Source organism: Gavialis gangeticus, unplaced genomic scaffold (genome assembly GCF_001723915.1).
Source record: "Gavialis gangeticus isolate Ggan-Ray unplaced genomic scaffold, GavGan_comp1, whole genome shotgun sequence".
NCBI lineage: Eukaryota > Metazoa > Chordata > Crocodylia > Gavialidae > Gavialis > Gavialis gangeticus.
The window spans coordinates 58397785-58406240 of record NW_017728993.1 but is presented as its reverse complement, the minus strand read 5'-3'; positions in this window follow the sequence as shown (position 1 = coordinate 58406240).

The following is an 8456-nucleotide window of genomic DNA, read 5'->3' as shown; positions in this document are numbered from 1 at the left end:
ACACACACACACACACACACACACACACACACACACAGAACCAGAACGCACCCAGAACAGATACGTGCACACACACATCCAGAACCAGACATGTGTGCACACACAGATGCACAGAACCAGACAGGCAGACAAACAAACGCAGAGAACCAGATGTGCAGGAGCGTGGAGCTGGGCTCCTGGGCCACTGGACAAAGTCCGACCCAATGATGCCCTGGTCCCGCCAGAGCTCCTGTGCTTCCCTGGGGAGCCAGCCCCTGGGCTGCAGTGCAGCTGGCTGAGCCTGGAGCCTGCCCATTAGCCCAACCACCCACCCCACCCGGCTAAGCCCGCAAAAGGTGCGGTGCTCCTGGGCTCGGAGCAGGTGGGAGTCAGGCAGGCTCAGCTGCAAGCCCTGCTGCAAGCAGTTTGGGCTCTGTGGTTGGCAGCAGCTACCAGAGCCTGAGCCAGCTGCAGCCAGGAGGCTGCAAACAGCTGCTCTGGGTTCCAGCATCAGCTCCATACCAGCGGGTACACATGCACCTTGGAGCGGAGGGTAGGGATAGGGCCTGAGGCAGCACAACCTTCCTGCTGTCCGCTATGATACATGCATGCACTTGCTGCCAGCATGGAGCTGATGCCAGGGCTGTAGAGCCTGCTATAGCTGCCCAGAGCCCAGGCTGGCTACAAACAGCTGCGCCAGGCTCTGGAGCCCAGTCATCAGCTCTGTGCCAGCAGGGAGGGAGAGGCCGGGGTTGTGCTGCCTCAAGCCCTTCTCCCACCATCTGCTCTGAGGTGTGTGTGCACCTGCCAGTATGGAGCTAATGCTGGACCCTGGAGCAGATGTTTACAGCCTCCTGGCTGCAGCTGGCCTGGGCTCTGGGTAGCTGCTGCCAACCACAAAGCCTGGTTTGCTTGCAGCAGGGCTTGCAGCTGCCCAGCTGCCTGCTGGGAGCAGCTTGGGCTTTGTGGCTGGCAGCAGCTACCTAGAGCCCAGGCTGGCTGTGGCGTGCCGAGCAAAATGGCCTCACATACTGTGCTCGGCACACATGCTGGGGTTGCTGACCCTGATCTAAAGTTTTGGAGGAGGTGACCCAGCATTGGCCCCATGAAGGGAATCCTTCTTTTCTGACCCCTGCAGGTAATGAATTTATGCCCAGAAGCTACAGCTATAGCTGTAGCCTATATCTATATTTATGCCTACACATTTTGTTCTTCATTATAAATATTTTACAGCCCTTTTTACAATCCAGCTATGGTACTATACACAACTCTAATTTGATACTAAGCATTCTTTTTCTGTAACAGACAGTATTTTATAAAAGGCAGTGGGATGCTAGAAGTCAGCTTTTAATGCAAGGGTATAACTAATCAAAGATTCCAGAACATCATAATCCAGGAAAGCAGTGTCTTTCCTATCCTCCTAACCATGAGTGACTTTTTTATCTATCAGTCTTCATCTTAGGTTTACTTAGCTGCACTGTCCCTGCAGAATACAAGGACGGCAGTGGTGAGATACACTTTGTTTCAAACTTTTGAAACAAATCAAAGCTGAAAAGAAGATTATATTTAAAACATCACGAGCCCTTTGTGTTTTTGTTTTGCTGTCTGATAGTTTCTCTCCTTTGTTTTGTTCATTCTGAAATGGGACAATGATGATAAATATATATGAGAATTCTGACCATGATGATTAGCAGTAGCACAATAGTGCCTGGGTTGAGAACAGCATTCTGTCATGCTTGGTAGACACAAGAACATTGCAAGGGACAGCCCCAACCCTTGAGATCTTAGTCTTGACAAAATAGAAAAAGAGTGGGCAAATGGGAGTATAGCTATATCCATAGTTCAGGTGGGGAACTGAGAGATGGAGATTAGTAAAGATGTGAAGGCAAGGAGAGGTGAAAGGTTAAACTTCTTTAAAAAGGAGAGGGAGCTATTGTACAATTGAATTGGGTGTAACTTGCATGCGTCTGTTCCTGTTTTGTGGTAAGTGAAGCTAAACCTTGTTTCATTCATGGTTATCATAGAATCATAGAAGTCGGGTCAGAAGGGACCTTGTAGATCTTCAAGTCTGACCCCCTACCTGGGCAGGAGAAAAACTGGGCTCAAATGACTCCAGCCAGGTAGGCATCAAGCCTCTTCTTAAAGACCTCCAGGGTAGGAGCCAGCACCACTGCCCTTGGAAGTTGGTTCCAGATCCTAGCCGCCCTGACTGTGAAGTAGTTCTTACGGATGTCTAATCTAAACCTATTCTCCAACAACTTATGGCCATTATTCCTTGTTATGCCGGGGGCGCTAGGGGAAACAAGGTCTCTCCCAGACCCTTCTGGTTCCCCCTAGTGAGTTTATAGATGGTCACCAGGTCCCCCCTCAGCCTTCTCTTGTGGAGGCTGAACAGGTTCGGGTCCCTTAGCCTCTCCTTGTAGGGTCTGCCCTGCTGCCCCCGATCATGCGAGTGGCCCTACTCTGGACCCTCTCCATGTTGTCCACATCCCTCCTGAAGTGGGGCACACAGAACTGGACACAGTACTCCTGCTGTGGCCTGACCAGTGTCGTGCAGAGGGGGAGGATCACCTCCTTGTACCTGCTAGAGATGCACCTGTGGATGCACAACAAGGTCCGGTTAGCCCTGCCAACCGTGACATCGCATTGTCGACCCATGTTCATCTTGGAGTCAATAATGACTCCAAGATCCCTTTCTGCCTCCATGCACTCAAGAAGGGAGTTTCCCATCTTATAAGTGTGCTGCTGGTTACTACTGCCCAAGTGCAGCACCCTGCACTTGTCAGTATTGAAATGCATCCTGTTTTTGTTAGCCCACCCCTGCAATCTATCCAGGTCTTGCTGCAGACTTTCCCTCCCTACTAGCGTGCTCACCTCACCCCAAATTTTGGTATCATCAGCAAATTTAAACAGGTTGCTTTTCACCCCGTCATCCAAATTGCTGATAAAGAGATTGAATGGCACGGGCCCAAGGACTGAGCCCTGGGGGACTCCTGGGTTACTTTACTTACTATGAGTTAAGAGTGGGAAGACTACACAGATCAGCTGATGTGGACTCACAAACTGTAAGTCCTGCTTGTTAAAATAAAGTAATTATGTGTGTCTGTCTACAACCATACTCTATTCTATTTTTATAGTTTTTTATACCACGCTTCTTACCAGGATCTGAGCACCTTCATTAACATGACTAAAAACTGTCACATGTTTGTCCCATCATACCCTTCTCAGTGGTAGAGCTGTGCAGAGAACACTTTAGATATACATTCACACACACATATGCCTGCGTACATGCTGCTATAAGTCTGTGGTAGAGAAGGTGAGGGAAAAGAAATGTGCCTTGCATTTTGAGCCGAAGGTGCCAAGATTTGTAGTGTCCCTGGGAGATTTCACTCTATAGTCCCTGAGCTACTCTGCAGAAAGTTCTGTTTCATTTTTAAACAGACTGGCAGAGCAAGGGAACAAGTCCAAGTACCCCTTCACCCAGCCCCAGTGCTTTCATATAGAGCCATCCACCCTATTACAACAAGCCTGATCCAAGATACTTTGAAGTCAGTGGGAATGACTTAACTGGTTTTAGATCAAAGTCAATTTGCTGTGAAGTTCACCGCAACTCCAAACTACTTCTGGCCCTGTGCTCTCTGACCAAGCTGATACTTTGCTTTTCCTCCCTGCCTTGTGCTCCCTGCCTGATCTGATGCTCTGCTTTCTGCTCCCTGCCTGTTCTGCCTTTGTGCTGCCTGTCCCCTCCCCAGTTTGCTGCATGCTATACAGAAGCTGCCTGTGCCACTTGTGGTGCTTGTCGCAGGCTGGCTACCCTAGTTTTAGATCATTATGTGGGAATGGCATTTGATAACAGGGAGCGTCCAGAAGGAGAACAGGATTTAAATTTGCACTCCTTTTACCTTTTCTGAGAAGTTGTTGTTGTCACTGTCATGTCCTGGTAATGTGAGATGCCTGTCGGATGACACAGTAATGTCACTTTGTGAAGAGGTAGGCTGGCCTGTTGACTGCTCTTCGGTTGCAAAGATGTAATAAAAACAGCCAGTAGATGGCACTCTGGCAGCAGAAAGACTTTTAGCATGCATGTAAACCTATTCTGGGGAGAGATGCTGAAGACCTGTTGCCTCATGCAACTGGGGAAACATCCCTATGGTGCCTGCAGATCAGGACTTCGAAATGGCCTGGTGGTTTTTGTTTTTGAAATCTAAAGAGATTAGGAAAATGTCAAAGCTTGCAGGTCCCCATATCCTGGTAATTTTACAGTGACATTCCAAATGATGGCATGTTACTACTGTCATCTGTGCTCCTGTGCAGGTTTGATCCTGCTCCCAGTGAAGTCAGTTACAAAACTTCCACTGGCTTCAGGGGTGCACTGTCAGGTCCACAAGCAGTACAACATCATTTAAACAAAAAATGAAATAAGGGCCTATGCTAAAATATTGCCTTCCAAAGAATGGGGGCAAACTTTTAGGGGGAGGGGGAGCTGCTGCTCAGGATTGTGCTTTGGCTAACAGGGTAACTGTTACATATGCATGATGCTGTAGCAGTATATCTTAGCTAAGTCACATTGACTTCAACCCAGAACGAGGTAGGGTTAAAATTGGAGCAGTTTTGATACACCTGTATTGCTACAGCATCACACGGGTGGTTCTTCTGTCAATACCCTTTAGTATCAGTGCAATTATTATGTCTGTCTAAGCAAGGTCAGGCCATGAACAGGCAGATATATTGATGCCCTGCTCCCCAGCCTGGTTCTGGAACTTATCAGTTTCTCATCCCCAAATCCTTCCACATGCAGAGGGCTCCACTCCACTGCCTTTCCATCCTGCCTTCCTCCTCCTCTCTTTCATTCACAAAACATTTCACCAGCTCTGAATGTGTAGGCCCTTCGTGATGTTTAAACATCTGTGTGCTAGTCACGTTTTCCATTGGCCAGCAGTATACCAGCAGAGCTGTGTGCCAGGTTGGAAGCCAATTACACAGAATGGTAATGATCCTCTTGGGAAATGGATTCTGCACCTTGTTGGTGGCCGGGACAATTTTGCTCCAGAATCTTCAGCACTTCTTATGAGAAGCATCTCTCTCTGTCTCTCTCTCTCTCTACTTTCCTTCCTCCCTCCCTCCCTCTCTCCCCTTTTATTCCATACCAGAACAAAATAATATTCTATCTGGCACCCTGTGGAGGGACGTGAGGCCTGTTGGTCACTATGGCATAGGGGGACTACTCCAGAATCAGCTACATCCCATGAAAGACCCCATGTTCTTGGTGCCTACTGGGAAGGTGTAGGGAGCTATTCCCCCATTCTCTCCAATGCTGGGGACAGGAGGGAGGATGAAGAGGTCCAAGGAAGCATTCCCTCTACTTTCATTGGAGAAAGCAGGTTATCTTTGTCCTGGAGGTGTCTGGAGCCATACTGTGTGTGTGAAACAGCAGGACAGGTGGAGAATGTTGAAGCCCTTTTCCCCACTGCTATCCATTCAGTCAGAAGATGCCTGATTTGATTAATAATGAGAGCCCAGCATTGTCCCAGTGAAAGTACAAAGCTCATCTATGAACAAACCTGATGCAAATGAGAAAACACTTGGACCTCCAAGCAACTCAAGTCAGAGAGCTCAGATATGATGAGATGGGAGCTTGGCTGGTCTGGGGTTCAGTATTGGGCAATTTGCCAGACTACAGGCTTAATTAACATGAGCTTAAATGGTTGAAATAGGAACAGCAACATCATTCCTAATGTGGCGCAGGAGGGGAGGGAGAAAATTGTAATTGACTTGCTTAGGGAAGCATCTTGTCTGAAGTGAATCCACTGGACTGGATTCAGCAGCCATCAATACTGCCCCCCAGACTTAGCAAAGTGTTGGCAATAGCTGGGAACCACTTCTGAGTCTGGCTTGCAGGGCAGCGGGCCAAGCCCGTCACTGCAGCAGCTCTGATATTAACAGTGACCCAAGGGTGGAACAAGCCCGGTGAGCCCAAATATTTGTCTTCCTTTTCCCTCCCTTGTTTAAAACCTCTAAACTAGGGATGGGCAATTGTTTGGGCTGGAGGACTTCTTGGGGAGTTTTGGTAAGCTGTTTTGGGCTGGAGGGGTGGGGTGCTGACCTGGATTGGCACGGGGGTGTGGGGGTGTGGAAGGTGCTGACCTAGTGTGGTGGATGGGGGAGGGGGAGCAACTGATCCTATCTGGCCTGGGCTTGTCCACCCTGCACCCACTGCCGAGTGGGTGAGTTGGGTTTGACCCCATCCCTGGACTGGGCAAGACCAAGGGACCCACCATGGGCCAGATAAAATCCCTTGGTGGACTGGATCTGACTGACAGGCCATATTTTGCCCACCTCTTCTCTGAACCCTCTGCAGACCAGGTATTGTGTCTGTTTCCTTGTAAGGGCTGAGAGAAACCTGTGTGTATGGGGATGCAGGACAGAAATTCTCAGTCTTGCAGACACAAGAAAGGGAAACATTTGGATGTAGATTTGCCCAGAGCTGAGTGCACCATGGAAAGCAGTTGACCAGACCTTTGGCTGTGGCAAAGAAGTAAGGGTGGATGTGCATGCAACAGTGGTTTCAGTTCACCATTGCCTTCCCCAACCCCAGTCTGGCTTTGCACTAGTCAGGTTCTGTAGCCTATATGACAACAGATTAAGGGTTATCTTAAAAGTTTACCAACTGTTGACTGCCTGAGCAACCAGTGCAGCATCTGGGGATTTCTGGGGATCTAAGGCACAGAAAGAATTGACTGCTTCTATACCAGTGTTATGCCAGCATCTAGTGGGGTGATTTACTTGTAACCAGCTGAACGGCTTTAGGGCCATGCTACCTGACTAGTTACAATGATGCCATTGCACAGTCCAGGATTTGGGTCCATTTTTCAAATTCAGTTGGGAATTTTGAGTCTCACATGCTGGGCAAAAGTGAACGTCAGGCTGTATCTTGCTGTCAGATTTACAGTTTGCAGACTTGTCTTAGCAGTATGTGTACCATTTAGTCTGTCAGCAGAAATAATACCACATGACTTGAGTGAAACCTTTCAGTGCTGTGTGAATTGTGAAAATCATTCACATGCTTGTTCAAGTCATCTACATTAATTGGAAGAAATTCACTAATTGGTTTGAGGAAAGGAGGAGACTTTCACAAACAATCCAGACACTTTGCCATGGAGGGCATGGGGGAATGAAGTTTGCTGAATTGCTTCCACGCTGTGAATTGCTCATTAAGCTCTGAACCCTCTCATCATTCACTCAGTGTAGGTGTGGGCTTTACCCTGTTGCATGCCCATAAGGTAGCCTCAGTGAAATGGTTCCTGTGTATCTGGGATGGCATCACTAGAGCCATCAATTATAACTTGATTCCCTGGCAAGTTCATGGCTCTCTGGCTTGGAAGCAGATCAGAACCTGAACAGTCACGAAATCTAAATAATAAAAGTCTCCTAATAGCTGTTAGTGGTTTTAACCTGCTTAAATGTCTCTCTGATTTTATGTGCTAGAGGAGCCCTGGTGCCTTGGGTTTTCTTCCATTTTTCCAATAGCCCTTACTTGCCTTTTCACGATATACTAGCAGCAGGGACAGTCAGCCACCTCTTAAGGTTTATTGTTTTGGTTCCTTGGGGAGGGGGGATCCATTGTACAAGGCACTTTTGAGACACAGAGTGGAAACTATTCCTGCCGTAAAGATTTACCAATTTCAGTACGAAGGGCTGAGTTATTGAAGTGCTCTTAAACAAGGCAGCTTCACACTGATTTGAGAGCCTATGACTGAGATCCAGCATTCACCACCTGTGTTTTCAAAACTGGCTGCTGGTTTGGGGGGATTTGTTTTTTGCTGGGGTTGGGGGCTCCATCTTTTTGGAGGACCAGCTCAAGACCCCTTAAGTCTATTTTTCTTTTTGGAGGGGCTGAGCTCTCTCAATCTCCCCAGTTGCTGGTGGGAGCTCCTGGGCTTCTGGACCTAGTAACTGAACCCCTCAAACCCCCCTGGCTGCTTTTTGAAAGCCCTGGCCCTCGTGAGGGGCTTGTGGCTGGGATGGGGCGACAGGCGCACGTGTTGCGTGGTGGTCCTCGCCAGCCTGGCGGTGGGAGCTGGAGGCTGGCAGGTGTCACCCCCTCAACCTGTCCCTCCACGTGTGCCCATCTGGGCTTTGCCTGCGTGCCATGTGGGGCTTCAGCGCACAGGCCACAGAGGGGTGCCAGTGGGGCTGTGCCCTCCAGGCCGACCAGAGAGCCGGGGGAGGGAGCCCACGGACACTGGGCCCCCTCCTGTGAGAGGGCCTGGTGCGGGAGGGCTGCCCGGGGTGGTGCCCTGCCCCCCCTCGCCCTGCGCCCAATCAGCGCCCGGCTCTGCCCGGAGCGCGGGAGCGGGGAAGTTTCCTCCGGGCGGCCCCGCTCGCTCCCTTTGTTCCCGGCGGCGCCCGGGCCGGGGAAGGCGGGGGCGCTGCCGCTGGGGGCAGGGGCTGTGTGCGGCCGTACGCGCGCGTGCGCG